Source organism: Bos javanicus, chromosome X, assembly GCF_032452875.1.
Source record: "Bos javanicus breed banteng chromosome X, ARS-OSU_banteng_1.0, whole genome shotgun sequence".
Lineage (NCBI taxonomy): Eukaryota > Metazoa > Chordata > Mammalia > Artiodactyla > Bovidae > Bos > Bos javanicus.
Genome location: NC_083897.1, coordinates 700,929 through 718,377, shown reverse-complemented (window position 1 = coordinate 718,377; position 17,449 = coordinate 700,929). Strand labels below are relative to the sequence as shown.

Sequence of the window (17,449 nt, the reverse complement as noted above, 5' to 3'; positions counted from 1 at the left end):
CTCTCTCTCTCTCTCTCTCTCTTTTTGTTTTCTCTCTCTCTCTCTCTCTGGCTATCCCACAGTTTGGGTTGCTATCTCATGTTAGTTCCCTCAGATTGCCCTCAAGGCATTCAAGCCTGGTCCTTACCCTAAGCAACGCAGCCCCTGCCTCCCTGTTCAGCCCCCGCTTGCTGGTGGCAGATGCAAGGGCTGGGAATTGCCATTAGGCACGTAATTTGTGGGTTTTATTTATTTATTTTTCCTCCCAGTTATGTTGCCCTCTGAGATTCCAAAACTCCCCACAGACCTGCTGGGGAGAGTGTTTCCTGGTCTTTGGAAACGTCTCTTCTTTTAACTCTCTTCCTGGGACAGATCTCCATCCGTACCTCTTTTGTTTCTCGTTTTATCTTTTATATTTTGTCCTACCTCCTTTCGAAGACAATAGGCTGCCTTTCTAGGTGCCTGATGTCCTGTGCCAGCATTCAGAAGTTGTTTTGTGGAATTTACTCAGCGTTCAAATATTCTTTTGATGAACTTCTGGGGGAGAAAGTGGTCTCCCCATACTACTCCTCTGCCATCTTAGGACCGCCTCCAGAACTTAAGATTTTAAACTGTGGTGTTGGAGAAAACTCTTGAGAGTGCCTTGGACTGCAAGGAGATCCAACCAGTCTATCCTAAAGGAAATCAGCCCTAAATATTCTTTGGAAGGACTGATGCTGAATCTGAAAGTCCAATACTTTGGCCACCTGATGAGAAGAGCTGAGTCATTGGAAAGACCCTGATGCTGGGAAAGATTGAAGGCAGAAGAGAAGGGGTCAACAGAAGATGAGAAGATTGGATGGCATGACTGACTTGATGGACATGAGTTTGAGTAAGCTCTGGGAGTTGGTTATGGACAGGGAAACCTGGTGTGGTACAGTCCATGGGGTTGCAAGGAGTCACACAAGACTGAGCTACTGAACTGAACTTAAGATTAGCTAAATGTTTATCTGTTTTGCTTACCTTACCTTGTTCCATTTTTTAATGGAAGCACCCATTATAGTAATCCTATCCTTGTCTCTTATGTGTGTATGCTCAGTCACTCAGTTGTGTCCAACTCTTTGCAACCCCATGGACTATAGCCCACCAGGTTCCTCTATCCATGGGATTTTCCAGGCAAGAATAATAGAGAGGGTTGCCATTTCCTCCTCCAGAGGATCTTCCAGACTCAGGGATCAAACCCACGTCTCCTACATTGACAGGTCGATTTTTTTTTTTTTTTTTTTTTACCACTGAGCCACTTAGGAAACCCCTATGTATATCTGAGGGAGGCAGATAATATCTCTGTTACTTGATAGGTCTCAGAATCAAGAAGATCACCTCCAGAGATGCACTGCATGCATGTGTACTAAATCACTTCAGTGTTTCTGACTCTTTGTGACCCTATGGACCATAGTCAGCCAGACTCCTCTGTCTATGGGATTCTCCAGACAAGAATACTGGAGTGGGTTGCTATGCCCCCTCCAGAGGATCTTCCACACCCAGAGATTGAACCTGCATCTGCTGTGTCTCCTGCATTGGCAGGCGGGTTCTTTACCACTAGCACCACCTGGGAAGCCCAGAGATGAACTATATCTAATAAGTTTGCTCTATATTTAGATTAGATTTAGATAATGAGGTTAGATTTTTGAGCCTGAGCCAAATGTCATAATGGGATTTGAATTTTGGGTGAAGGGATAAACTCTCTGATACAAGTTGAGTTCAGTTCAGTTGCTAAGTCGTGTCTGAATCTTTGCGACCCCATGAATCGCAGCATGCCAGGCCTCCCTGTCCATCACCAACTCCCGGAGTTCACTCAGACTCACATCCATCAAGTCAGTGATGCCATCCAGTCATCTCATCCTCTGTCGTCCCCTTCTCCTCTTGCCCCCAATCCCTCCCAGCATCAGAGTCTTTTCCAATGAGTCAGCTCTTCGTATGAGGTGGCCAAAGTACTGGAGTTTCAGCTTTAGCATTATTCCTTCCAAAGAAATCCCAGGGCTTATCTCCTTCAGAATGGACTGGTTGCATCTCCTTGCAGTCCAAGGGACTTTCTGGAGTCTTCTCCAACACCACAGTTCAAAACCATCAATTCTTTGGCATCAGCCTCCTTCACAGTCCAACTCTCACATCCATACATGACCACTGGAAAAACCATAGCCTTGACTAGATGACCTTTTTTGGCAAAGTAATGTCTCTGCTTTTCAATATGCTATCTAGGTTGGTCATAACTTTCCTTCCAAGGAGTAAGTGTCTTTTAATTTTATGGCTACAATCACAATCTGCAGTGATTTTGGAGCCAAGGAAAATAAAGTCTGACACTGTTTCCACTGTTTCCCCATTTCCCATGAAGTGATGGGACCAGATGCCATGATCTTCGTTTTCTGAATGTTGAGCTTTAAGCCAACTTTTTCACTCTCCACTTTCACTTTCATCAAGAGGCTTTGAGTTCCTCTTCACTTTCTGCCATAAGGGTGGTGTCATCTGCATATCTGAGGTTATTGATATTTCTCCCAGCAATCTTGATTCCAGCTTGTGTTTCTTCCAGCCCAGCGTTTCTCATGATGTACTCTGCATAGAAGTTAAATAAGTAGGGTGACAATATATAGCCTTGACGTACTCCTTTTCCTATTTGAAACCAGTCTGTTGTTCCATATCCAGTTCTAACTGTTGCTTCTTGACCTGCATACAAATTTCTCAAGAGGCAGATCAGGTGGTCTGGTATTCCCATCTCTTTCAGAATTTTCCACTGTTTATTGTGATCCACACAATCAAAGGCTTTGGCATAGTCAATAAAGCAGAAATAGATGTTTTTCTGGAACTCTCTTGCTTTTTCCATGATCCAGTGGATGTTGGCAATTTGATCTCTGGTTCCTCTGCCTTTTCTGAAACCAGCTTGAGCATCAGGAAGTTCACAGTTCACATATTGCTGAAGCCTGGCTTGGAGAATTTTGAGCATTACTGTACTAGCGTGTGAGATGAGTGCAATGGTGCGCTGGTTTGAGCATTCTTTGGCATTGCCTTTCTTTCGGATTGGAATGATAACTGACCTTTTCCAGTCTTGTGGCCACTGCTGAGTTTTCCAAATTTGCTGGTATATTGACTGCAGCACTTTCACAGCATCATCTTTCAGGATTTGAAACAGCTCAACTGGAATTCCATCGCCACCACTAGCTTTGTTCGTAGTGATGCATTCTAAGGCCCACTTGACTTCACATTCCAGAATGTCTGGCTCTAGGTGAGTGATCACACCATCATGATTATCTGGGTCGTGAAGATCTTTTCTGTATAGTTCTTCTGTGTATTCTTGCCACCTCTTCTTAATATCTTCTGCTTCTGTTAGGTCCATACCATTTCTGTCCTTTATAGAGCCCATCTTTTGTGCCTAGAAGAAACTATGATAGATTGGAAAGCATGGCCACAATACATTACAGCTCCCACTTTCAAAAAGTGGCATATTTTCCCCCATTCCTTGAATTGGACCTTCCCTATTATTTTGCCCAGTGGAATATGATAAAAGTAGCATCATGTGTTTTCCAGAGACTAATCCTAAAAATAAAGCCTGGAAAATTCTGCCTTAAATCACATAAAATGCTGTCCTGAAATTGAGATACTGTTGAGAAAGACCAGATTAATGTCCATGTGAAGAGAAAGGTCCTGCCATCCCAGATGTTTCAAATGAATCTAGACCCCTGACAACTTGTCAGCTGAATACAGCCACATGATTGAGTCCAGGCAATATCAGTAGAAAAGCCAGTCACTTCATCCTCATAAAAATAAAAAATAAAACCTAGTTGTTTTAAGGCACTAAATTTGGGGAGCAGTGTTATACAGTATACTGGCTTTCTACTGCTATTTAAAAATTACTCTAAAATTTAGAAATTTAAAACAGCAAACATTTGTTACATTACACATTTTCTGAGATGCTGGATTCTTGGAGCAGCTTAGCTGAGTGTTTCTGGCTCAAGGTCTATCATGAGGTTGTAGTCAAGCTGTTGGCCAAAGCTACAGTCATTACAGAGATTGGCTGGGGTTGGAAAATCTGCTTCCAAACTCATTCACATGGTTGTTGGCAGGTTTATGCTCCTTTCTGGATGTTGGCCAGAGGCTTCAGTTCCTCATTATGTGGGCCTCTCCATAGGCCAGTTCACAGCATGGCAGCTTTTTTTTTTTTTTCCCCAGAATGAGTGACCCTATTGGGACAAAGTACACAAGATGGAAACCACAGTTTTTTGGTTTTTGTTTTTTAACCTAATCTCAGAAATGACATATCAACAGTTCTACTGTATGCTATTGGTCACATAGGCTAACTTTGGTACAGTGTGGAAAGGTACTATCTAACAGTTTGCATATCAGAAAGTGAGGAGCATGTGGTGTCATCTTGGAGGCTGACTATCACACATATCAAATGAGATCTGAAACAGATTAGCACAGAACTATTGTTGGCTTGTTTGCTATGAGACATAAAAATTATGCAAAATTTTAAAAAATTATATATACCTCTCATAAAATTTATAAGAATTATATATCCCTCATAAAATTATAAAATTTTTATCTCTTATACAAACTATATCTCATAAGAATTATATCTCATAAAAAATCTCATAAAAATTATATATAGTTCTCTTATAAAAAGTTCAGACTTTCAGAAACACATCATCAAGATAGAGTATATTGTGATATGAGTAATAATATGTATTTAAAATACTTTAGCAGCAATAATAATAACAAAAAAAGGATAGATAAAGCAAGTGAGGCAATATTAAAGATTGTTGAATATTGGTGATGGGCATAGGGAGTGCATCATCTTTTTTATGTAGGCTTGAAATGTTTCCTCTAAAATTTTATCTTTTTATTCTTTTGTAATAACTTAAATCTAGACAGTGTATTAAAAAGCAGAGACATGGAAGCAACCTAGATGTCCATCAGCAGATGAATGGATAAGAAAGCAGTGGTACATATACACAATGGAGTATTACTCAGCCATTAAAAAGAATACATTTGAATCAGTTCTAATGAGGTGGATGAAACTGGAGCCTATTATACAGAGTGAATAAGCCAGAAGGAAAAACATAAATACAGTATACTAATGCATATATATGGAATTTAGAAAGATGGTAACAATAACCTGGTGTACGAGACAGCAAAAGAGACACTGATGTATAGAACAGTCTTATGGACTCTGTGGGAGAGGGAGAGGGTGGGAAGATTTGGGAGAATGGCAATGAAACATGTAAAATATCATGTAGGAAATGAGTTGCCAGTCCAGGTTCGATGCCCGATGCTGGATGCTTGGGGCTGGTGCACTGGGACGGCCCAGAGGGATGGCATGGGGAGGGAGGAGGGAGGAGGGTTCGGGATGGGGAACACATGTATACCTGTGGCGGATTCATTTTGATATTTGGCAAAACTAATACAATTATGTAAAGTTTAAAAATAAAATAAAATTAGAAAAAAAAATTTAAAAAAAATTAAAAAAAAAAAAAAAAAGCAGACATCACTTTGCTGACAAAGGTCCATCTAATCAAAGCTATGGTTTTTCCAGTAGTCATGTATGGATGTTAGAGTTGGACTATAAAGAAAGAAAGAAAGAAAGTGAAGTCTCTCAGTCGTGTCCAGCTCTTTGCGACCCCATGCACTGTAGCCTACCAGCCTCCTCCCTCCATGGGATTCTCCAGGCAAGAGTACTGGAGTGGGTTGCCATTTCCTTCTCCAGGGGATCTTCCCCACCCAGGGATCGAACCTGGGTCTCCCACATTCCAGGCAGATGCTTTAACCTCTGAGCCACCAGGGAAGCCCGAAAAGAACTATATGACTATATGACTACAGGGACTATAAAGAAAGCTTAGTGCCATATATCAACATGAATCCACCACAGGTAAACACGTGTTCCCCATCCTGAACCCTCCTCCCTCCTCCATCCCCATACCATCCCTCTGAGTCATCCCAGTGCACCAGACCCAAACATCCAGTATCGTTCATCGAACCTGGACTGGTGACTCATTTCAATATTGTAAAGTTAAAAAATAAAATAAAATGAAATGAAAAAAAAAAGTTGGCTTAAAGCTCAACATTCAGAAAACTAAAAAAAAAAAAAAAAAAAGAAAAGAAAGCTTAGTGCCAAAGATTTGATGCTTTTGAACTGTGGTGTTGGAGAAGACTCTTGAGAGTCCCTTGGACTGCAAAGAGATCATACCAGTCAATCCTAAAGGAGATCAATCCTGGGTGTTCATTGGAAGGACTGATGCTGAAGCTCAAACTCCAGTACTGTGGCCACCTGATGCAAAGAGCTGACTTATTGGGGAAGACCCTGCTGCTGGGAAAGATTGAAGGCAGGAGAAGGGGACGAGAGAGAATGAGATGATTGGACAGCATCACCAACTCAATGGGCATGAGTTTGAGCAAACTCGAGGAGATGGTGAAGGATGGAAGCCTGGCATGCTGTAGTCCAAGGGGTCACAAAGAGTTGGACATGACTGAGCAACTGAAAAACAAATAACTTCATTTTTAATTTATATTGTAGTATAGATGATTTACAACATTGTGTTAGTTTCAGGTGTACAGCAAAGTGAATCAGTTATACACACACACACACGCACACACACACACACACACACCCTCTTTTTTTAGAGTCTTTTCCAACATAGGACATTACAGAATATTGAGTAGCATTCCCTGTGCTATACAGTAGGTCCTCACTAGTCATCAGTTTTATACATAGCAGTGTGCATATGTTCATCCCAATCTCCCAATTTATCCCTCCCCACTTCTTCCCCTTTTTCTCCTTTTCTTTATTTTCTTGGGCTCCAAAATCACTGTAGATGGTGACTGCAGCCATGAAATTAAAGACGCTTGCTCCTTGTAAAAAAGCTATGACCAACCCAGATAGCATTAAAAAGCAGAGACATTACTTTGCCAACAAAGGTCCATCTAGTCAAAGCTATGGTCTTTCCAGTAGTCATGTATGGATGTGAGAGTTGGACTATAAGGAAAGCTTCAGTCAGTTCAGTTTAGTCGCTCATTCATGTCCGACTCTTTGCGACCCCATGAATCGAAGCACGCCAGGCCTCCCTGTCCATCACCAACTCCCGGAGTTCACTCAAACTCACGTCCATTGAGTCGGTGATGCCATCCAGCCATCTCATCCTCTGTTGTCCCCTTCTCCTCCTGCCCTCAATCCCTCCCAGCATCAGAGTCTTTTCCAATGAGTCAACTCTTCGCATGAGGTGGCCAAAGTACTGGAGTTTCAGCTTTAGCATCATTCCTTCCAAAGGAAAGCTTAGTGCCGAAGAATTGATACTTTTGAACTGTGGTGTTGGCGAAGACACTTGAGAGGCCTTGGACTGCAAGGAGATCCAACCAGTCCATCCTAAAGGAAATCGGTCTTGAATACTTATTAGAAGGACTGATGTTGAAGATGAAACTCCAATACTTTGGCCACCTGATGGGAAGAACTGACTCATTGGAAAAGACCCTGATACTGGGAAAGATTGAAGGCAGGAGGAGAAGGGGATGAAAAAGGATGAGATAGTTGGATGGCATCACTGACTCGATGGACATGAGTTTGAGGAAGCTCCAGGAGTTGGTGATGGACAGGGAAGCCTGGCATGCTGCAGTCCATGGGGTCATAAAGAGTCAGACATGACTGAGTGACTGAACCGAACTGAACTTCTCCCCTGGTAACCATAAATTTGTTTTCTACATCTGTGACTCTAATTCTGTTTCATAAATAAGTTTATTTGTACCATGTTTTTTCAATTCCGCACATAAACTCTAACATTTTTAAATCAACATTTACAATGTGCCAGAAACAGAATCCTTTGTAATTTTTTAAACTTGGGGAACTATTTAGATATCAACTTAAAAATGTGTACGAGTACCTTTTTTTTTTTTTTTCAAATTTCTCTTAAGGGTTATGCAAACAAAATATAAACAAAGACTACTGACCAAAAAAGGGTGAAATTTCTTTTGCCTTTGAATAAGTATCTGAAGCCCAAACCTGAGAACAAAGGACAGTTAAATTCTTGACATTTTAAGAAGGGCCTCCAAGGTGGCTCAGATGGCAAAGAATCTGCCTGCAATGCAGGAGACTTGGGTTCAATCCTTGGGTCAGGGAGATTCCCTGGAGAAAGGAATTGCTACCCACTTCAGTATACTTGCCTGAAGAATTCCATAGACAGAGGAGTCTGGCTACATTCCATGGGGTTGCAAATAGTTGGACACAACTAAGTGACTATAACTTTCCCTTTTCATTTTCCAAGACCAAATCCATAATTGGGGTCAGATATCTCTTACAGTTATTAGAAAAAAGCTGCTGAAATGACTCTGTTAGCCTAAAGTATCTCAGGAGGCCAATGGCAAAGTCTATAAGAGGAAAAGACTAAAGAGAGGTAAGACAAGTCAGCATTTAGTAAGCACCTTAACAGCAAATGGGCTTCCCCAGTGGCTCAGCAGTAAAGAATCCACCTGGCAATAAGAGATGTAGGTTCAATCTCTAGGTCAGGAAGATCTGTTGAAGAAAGAAATGGCAACCCACTCAAGTATTCTTGCCTGGAGAATCCCATGGACAGAGAAGCTTGGTGTGCTACAGTCCATGGGGTTGCAAAGAGATGGACATGACTGAAGCGACTTAGCACTTAATGTCAAGTTACATCAGCTTTTCTCTTTCCTACACCTGAAGGTATAGGAGATAATTATCTTACTCCTTGGCATGATGCTGGTTACAGCCTGCTTGTCACACTGTTGTAGGAGTGTAGTGAATGAGTAGTGAGGGACCTTATGGGAGAGCTTGGCATGCACCACTTGGAGTGTGAGTAGTATATGGAGACACAGCTATTGTTGCCTGCATCTCTACTAGAAATGTCTGCCATGCAGAGATAAAAGAAGGGTTATTTCTTTAGACTATACTACAAAGCTACAGCCATTAAGACAGTTTGGTACTGGCACAAAGAGAGAAATATAGATCAATGGAACAAAATAGAAATCCCAGAGATAAATCCATGCACCTATGGACACCTTATTTTGACAAAGGAGGTAAGAGCATACAATGGAGAAAAGACAATCTCTTTAACAAGTGGTGCTGGGAAAACTGGTCAACCACTTGTAAAAGAATGAAACTAGAATACTTTCTAACACCATACACAAAAATAAACTCAAAATGGATAAAAGGTCTAAATGTAAGACCAGAAACTATAAAACTCCTAGAGAAAAATATAGGCAAGACACTCTCTGACATAAATCACAGGAGAATCCTCTATGACCCACCTCCCAGAGTAATGGAAATAAAAGCAAAAGTAAACAAATGGGACCTAATTAAACTTAAAAGCTTTTGCACAATGAAGGAAACTATAAGCAAGATGAAAAGACAGCCTTCAGAATGGGAGAAAATAATAGCAAACGAAGCGACTGGCAATTACTCTCAAAAATATATAAGCAGCTCCTGCAGCTCAATTCCAGAAAAATAAACGACTCAATCAAAAAAAGGGCCAAAGAACTAAACAGACAGTTCTCCAAAGAAGACATACAGATGGCTAACACACACATGAAAAGATGCTCAACATCAGTCATTATCAGAGAAATGCCCATTGAAACCACAATGAGGTACCATCTCATGCCGGTCAGAATGGATGCTATCAAATATTCTACGAACAGTAAATGCTGGAGAGGCTGTGGAGTAAAGGGAACCCTCTTACACTGTTGCTGGGAATGCAAGCTAGTACATCCACTATGAGAGCAGTGTGGAGGTTCCTTAAAAAACTGGAAAGAGACGTGCCATATGACCCAGCAATCTCACTGCTGAGCATACACATTAAGGAAACCAGAATTGAAAGAGACACGTGTACCCCAATGTTCATTGCAGCACTGTTTACAATATCCAGGACATGGAAGCAACCTAGATGTCCATTAGCAGAAGAATGGATAAGAAAGCTGTGGTACATATACCCGATGGAATATTCAGTTAAGTTCAGTTCAGTCGCTCAGTCATGTCCGACTCTTTGCAACCCCATGAATCGCAGCACGCCAGGCCTCCCTGTCCATCACCAACTCCCAGAGTTCACTCAAACTCACGTCCATCGAGTTGGTAATGCCATCCAGCCATCTCATCCTCTGTTGTCCCCTTTTCCTCCTGCCCCCAATCCCTCCCAGCATCAGAGTCTTTTCCAATGAGTCAACTCTTGACATGAGGTGGCCAAAGTACTGGAGTTTCAGCTTTAGCATCATTCCTTCCTAAGGACACCCAGGACTGATCTCCTTCAGAATGGACTGGTTGGATCTCCTTGCAGTCCAAGGGACTCTCAAGAGTCTTCTCCAACACCACAGTTCAAAAGCATCAATTCTTTGGTGCTCAGCTTTCTTCACAGTCCAACTCTCACATCCATACATGACTACTGAAAAAACCATAGCCTTGACTAGACGGACCTTTGTTGGCAAAGTAGTGTCTCTGCCTTTTACTATGCTGTCTAGGTTGGTCATAACTTTCCTTTCAAGGAGTAAGCGTCTTTTAATTTCAGGGCTGCAGTCACCATCTGCAGTGATTTTGGAGCCAAGGAAAATAAAGTCTGACACTGTTTCCACTGTTTCCCCATCTATTTCCCATGAAGTGATGGGACCGGATGCCATGATCTTCGTTTTCTGAATGTTAAGCTTTAAGCCAATCTTTTCACTCTCCTCTTTCACTTTCATCAAGTGGATTTTTAGTTCCTCTTCACTTTCTGTCATAAGGGTGGTGTCATCTTACTCAGCTATTAAAAAGAACACAACTGAATAAGTTCTAAGGAGGTGGATGAAACTGGAGCCTATTATACAGAGTGAAGTAAGTCAGAAAGAGAAACACCAAAACAGTATACTAACACATACATATGGAATTTAGAAAGATGGTAACGACGACCCTATATGCGAGACAGCAAAAGAGACACAGATGTAAAGAACAGACTTTTGGACTCTGTGGGAGAAGGTTATGGTTGGATGATTTGAGAGAATAGCGTTGAAACATGTATATTATCATATGTGAAATAGATCGCCAGTCCAGGTTTGACGCATGAGATGGGGTGCTCAGGGCTCATGCTCTGGGATGACCCAGAGGGATGGGGTGGGGAGGGAGGGTGGAGGTGGATTCAGGATGGGAAACACATGTACACCCGTGGCTGATTCATGTCAATATAAGGAAAAAACCACTACAATATTGTAAAGTAAGTAGCCTCCAATTAAATTAAATAAATTAACCCTAAAAAGGGAAGGGTCATTTCATGATAAGAAAAGTAGTAAATTCATCAAGAGAATATAATAAATAATCATAAATATTTATACATCAAATAACAGAGCTTCAAAACACATGAAGCATAATGTCATTATTTACAGGCAGCAAAACTGGGTACATAGATAACACAAAAAGACATAAAGAAGAATTATTACAATTAACAAACCAATTACCAAAGAAACTATATACAGGATCAATGTATGATCTTTTCCAATTTCGCTATTCTGGTGGGTATATAATGGTATCACATTGTAGTTTTAATTAACATTTCCAGGGTGACATTTTAACACATTTATTGACTATTTAGAAATGTCCTGTATAAGTCTTTTGCCCATTTTTCTGTCAGATTGTCTGTCCTTTTTCTTTATTGACTTGTAGTAGTTCCTTATATAATCTGTATGTGAGTGGTATGGTTCAGTTGCTAAGTTGTTTCTGACTCTTGCAACCCCATGGACTCTAGCCTACCAATCTCCTCTGTACATGGGATTCTTTGGGCAAGAGTACTGTAGTGGCTTGCCATTTCCTTCTCCAGGGGATCTCCCTAACCCAGGGATCAAACCTGTGTCTCCTGCATTGCAGGCAGATTCTTTACCTACTGAGCCACCAGGGAAGCCCATATAATCTGTATGAGTCCTTTGATAGACATACACATAGCAAATATTAGAGGAGTTTTGCCAGTACAGCCAGAACAAAGAGGGGATGCCCTGTAGTGTTCTTGGTAGGAAAGGGAGAGTCCTCAAACAGAATACTAACCAGTACTCCATAGTACTGGGGTGTACAGAAAAGGGCCTCAGCTGTTCCCTTGAATCTACACAAAGGATTATATGGTACAGGAGAGACAAATACAGTGGGGCTACCTAGGCAGCCAATAAATTAGGAAATATCTGAACCAGAGAAGTTCTTGGGCTGTGGATCTACAACATTTTATCAGCCAGATAGAAGGCTCAGAGAGGTTACACTGTACTCTGTACACTGCCCCACCCTCCACAAAGCCGAAAGAAAAAAGCAAAAATGCCTGTGTTGGGCATTACCATTATTTATCAGTCTTCAAAGTCTTCTGATCTCTTGGGCCTCCCTAGTAGCACAGCAGGTAAAGAATCTGCCTGCAATGTGGGAGACCTTGGTTTGATCTCTGGGTTGGGAAGATCCCCTGGAGAAGGGAAAGGCTACCCACTCCTGTATTCTGGCCTGGAGAATTCCATGGACTGCATAGTCCATGGGGTCGCAAAGAGTCAGACACAACTGAGCAACTTTCACTTTACTTTGACCTCTGGACACATGAAACAGTTGTGCATTGAAGTTGTGTGATGTGGCCCTGTGGTGTGAACTGGTCACATCACACAGTGGTGTGATGTGGCCAGTTTTCATTTCACACACAATGGTGTGAAATGAAATGTGGGCAGAAATTGCGTGCATGTCTTCTATATTGAAGGATATAATTGCCAGTGTTTGGTGCTACAGCCTGCTTTTGCCCATTGCAGGACCTGTAGAAGCATTTACTATTGAGATACCATATTGATTGACACATCCTAGAATGTTGAGCCAACATATAGAGGAGTATGGACTGAAGTGTCACCTAGACTCCTGAAGACTTTGTAAGATTATTGAAAAAGGTTTGTTTTTTTTTTTTTTTCCCATAAGACATTGAGATTTTGGAGTTGTTTATTACTGTAACAGAGTCTAGAAAATCCTGTTACTCCATTAATGATGGATTAGCAAAAGTCACCAGCAAGTGATAGAATACTTATTATGGGAGATGATCCATGCAATCTCTCTTATTTTTCCATCTCTCAATCTTAAAGAAGTTTTGCTTGAGGAGGAAGAAGTCCAGTTTCCTGTCAGTGGTGGAGAGATGTCTCTTGCTATCACTTTGAGGAAAGCATTGAATCCAATATGAGAGTCAGTATTGGAGTTTTTAAGTTAGATGACTTATGAAAATTACTGAAATTGGGTAGTGATCAGAAAGCTACAGCATCTTGTCAAGATAGTTTTAAGGTATTTGTCACTTACTATGGAAGGAATATCAGAAGTAGCACAATTGGGACCAATGATGAGAGAGAACAAAATTTCTATAATTGTAACCCACCAAGATCAGAGTGATCATGATCAGTAAACTAGTTATATCTCCTACAAAATTAAAGAACACACTATATACAGAAATAATGATTAATAGTATCTACCTTTCTGTTTCTACCATCTGAAGAGTAGGTACCATTTCTTACATTTCTCAGTTGAAACTTCAGAGTGCCCACCACAGTGTTTTTGTTTGTTTGTTTGTTTCAGTTGCTAAGTCATGTCTGACTCTTTGCGACCCCATGAACTGCAGCACACCAGGCTTCCTTGTCCTTCACCATCTCCAGAAATTTGCTCAAACTCATGTCCATTGAGTCGATGATGCCATCCAACTATCCCATCCTCTGTCACCCCCTTCTCCTCCTGCCCTCAACCTTTCCCAGCATCAGGGTCTTTTCCAATGTGTCGGCCCTTCCCATCGGATAGCCAAAGTATAGGAGCTTTAGCTTCAGCATCAGTTCTTCCAATGAATATTTAGGGTTGATGTCCTTTAGGATTGACTGGCTTGATATCTTTGTTGTCCAATGGACCCTCAAGAGTCTTCTCCAGCACCACAGTTCGAAAGCATCAGTGTTTTTTAGATTATGTCTAACTAAATATTTATGACATATTTTACTAAAGGACAGGAGCTCTCAGGATCCAAACTATTTACAGAATAGTCAAATTACAGGTATTAATACAACATCTCACTTATCACTTACGTTCAGTTTACTTAGTGTAGATCCTTAGTGTTTTCTGCTTAATTATTTTTTTATTTTTGGCTGTGCTGGGTCTTCATCGCTGTGCAGGCTTTTCTCTAGTTGAGGAGAGTGGGGGCTACTCTCTAGTTGTGGTGCTTCTCGTTGCAGTGGATTCTCTTGTTGTGGAGCACAGGCTCTAGTCCCTCAGGCTCAGCTGCAAGTATGTAGCTTAGGTGTTCTAGAGTGAAGGCTGTATAGCTGTGGCACATGGGCTTAGGTGCTCTGGGGCATGTGGGATTTTCCCTGACCAAGGATCAAACCCCTGTGCCCTGCACTGGCAGGCAGATTCTTATCCACTGTACCACCAGGAAGTCCACGTTTCCTGCTTTTAATACTTTGTTCTTGTTTGAGATTTCCATTATTTTCATCTGTGGGTTTACACTGTCCTCTCTTGATTTTGTACTCCTGTTTCTATCTGCCAATCTAAGCTATTTATCTCATCTCCTAAGGCATTTGAGGAAATGTTGTCCTTCCTGAGTATCTGCTTCTCACCAAACCCCCTCCCCTCACCACCCTCCCCTACCATTTCATAAACACTCCTCAACTCAGTGGCATGCACAGCCTTAGTACAGACGATCCCTGAGTTTGCTCTTTCTCTTGAGACACATCTCACCTCCCTGAACTGTCCCTTCTCCATACATATATGTTTCTCTTGCCCCTCTTATTCCTTGCTAACTAGCAATTCTACCATCCTCCAGTGCGTAGGCACACACATTCTCTGGTCCTATCCGAGCTGAGATTACTCTCAAAATGACATGTGATTTTAAAGCCAGGGTTGATGGATTCAAGCAGATAATAAAAATCTCTAATTACAGCTAATGAAAATTTGTATGGAACTTTTCAATTTTCTCAATCATTTCACAGTCTAGAAGTTATATTTAGTCACAGAGATTAAAGCATATTCTTGAATCTTGTATACTCCTTGAAAAGACTCAATTGTAATTTAAAATAAATCTAGATTAAATATTCACTGCCAGTATCGTGCTATTTTCTTTTAATGTCAATTTCCCCTATATTTCTAGTTTATAAAATAATTCTAAACAATTTGTAAATATTAATTGTGGTTTTAATGCAGTTGAGTCAACTTATTTTTGGAGTTACTCTTATAGCTTGAATAAAAAGTCACTGAATTTAAAAATGGTAAATATAAACTATATTGTATCTTATTTTTCCATTTGTTTTCCTATCTTTTAAAAATTTTCTTCCTCCACTGTTTTGGTGAGCTAGACATCCACTCTACCTCTTTGCTGAAATTCAAGGAACTGCCACCAGGTGTATGACAACACTGCTATTAGTTGAAATTGGCTCAAGAAGTTCTTTTGTCACTTGTGAGAAATGGAAATTAATATACATGACCTAGATTATGTTTTAAAATATGCTTGATATAGTAACACAAAAGTGTTAATGTACTAATCATATCTATTAACTCACAACTGCAGAAGAAAATCAGCTGATAAGTGCTTCATAGGGTTGGCAACCTAGAAAACCAACCTCTGAGAAATAAATAAGACAATAAGGCAAAAAATATAAGATTTTACAAACATGCTATAGTAGACAGGTTCACCTATATGTCAAATAGTACTCCAAAAGGCAGTGCCTCAAGAAAATAGGATGATAAAACTATAATTCCAGGATTGTTTTGAGTAGTTCTGATGCATAAGTCTGTACTAAAAACATAGCAGATTATGTAGCATAAGAAAAATGGGAGACTGAAGGAAAAGCTAAAAGCTAAAGTTTCAAATGGGTCACTGAGAATTCAAGCTCCTGCACCCTGTTTTAATTCTCTTAATATCAAAATGTCCTTTCACACAACAACTTTAAGCCTAATTTTTGCTAGATAAACAGCAATTAGTGATTTAGAGAACTGCTCTCTAAACATTTTTAATCATGCACCCTGCTGCTTCTAAGTTGCTTCAGTCGTGTCCGACTCTGTGCGACCCCATGGACTACAGCCCACCAGGCTCCTCTGTCCATGGGATTTTCCAGGCAAGAGTACTGGAGTGGGGTGCCATTGTCTTCTCCGAATCATGCACCCAGATCAGTTAAAAAAAAATAGTTCAGGAAGACAGGACGGAGGAAGAGTAGGTAGACGTGGAGTACATCTCTCTCCACAGATACATCAGGAAAACACCTTCAGACACAGAAGTGCATGCAGAACACCAGCTGAGAGTGGCAGGAGTACTTGACCAGAGGAAAAGAATATATAGAACCACGCAAAACTCCATAGGACTAAGAAACTAGGGGGGAAAACAGGAGCATTAATAGGACTGGACCTGCCCTCTGCAGGTGGGGGAACTGAAGCAGGAGTCTGACCCCCACATTGGGGCAGTTGTCTGAATCAGGGAAGAAACACTTAAGGCTTAAAGTGAAACAGCTGATCTGTAGCAGCCTAAATGGAATGAGAATCAGACAGTCCTTGCCACAGCCATACATACCCCTGACAGGGACGCAGGTTTCCTGGAAGATGCAGTAGCTTGGAGCTGGATTTTAGGGATTGTGGAGCAGTCCCAGGGCTAGGGCTGCTGTTGACTGTGGAGAGGCGGATTGGATCAAGGGGATGTGAGGGAGGAGACTGTGGTGGGAAATGCCTGTGGAGGAAAGCCAGACAGCCATGGAAGCAAGGCGATACTGCTGAGTCACGCATAGGGGGTGGAGCCATCACCATAGCCTCTCTCTCCCCACACACACCAGCATCAGCAGCTGAACAATAGAGAGGCTGGCCCATCACATGCCTGACACACTGAATTACAGAGCAGGACCCCAACCAGGGTGCTCCTTTAGGTGACTGATGTGCTGATCTACATGACCCCAGTCGGGGGGGACCCTCTATGTGCCTGATGTGCTGAACAACAGACTGGCCAAAGAGGCCTTCTGATTGCCAGCCACAAGAGGCTCAAAAAAACCTCTGATAGGGTCATAACTCCTGCAGTAGAAGTCTGTGTCCCTGTACACTTGGCACCACCAGGGTCCCTGCAATCCAAGCAGCTGTGCCACCTTCATGCTCAACTCTCACTGGGGCAGAGCTGCCACAGGCAAAAAAATGTCTTGTGTCTATGTCACTTCAGTAGTGTCAGACTCTTTGCAACCCTATAGACTGTGGCCTGCCAGGCTTCTCTGTCAGGGATGGTGGTTCTCCAGGGAAGAATGTTGGAGCGTATTGGCCAATACTGGTTGCCATACCCTTTTAGAGCATTATATGTCCTGCTGCCCTAGGCGCCAACACCCCTGAGTACCTGGTGCTGCCAGAAGCCCTGCGATCAAGCAGCTACACCACCTCCACACCTGGCCCTCACAGGGGCAAACCCAAGTCCTCCAAAGCAGCCTCAGGAACAAACCCCAGTGGATGATCCACATGCAGAGGTGGAAATAAAACTACAATTGA

The 17,449-nt window shown here is 41.6% G+C and overlaps 1 non-coding gene across 1 annotated transcript; it reads right to left on the bottom strand.

The window, feature by feature from the left end:
- Positions 1-5,719: 5,719 nt before the first annotated feature.
- TRNAS-GGA (transfer RNA serine (anticodon GGA)) lies at positions 5,720-5,791 on the bottom strand. Its single transcript has one exon. It is a non-coding gene; the product is annotated as a tRNA-Ser (tRNA).
- Positions 5,792-17,449: the final 11,658 nt, after the last annotated feature.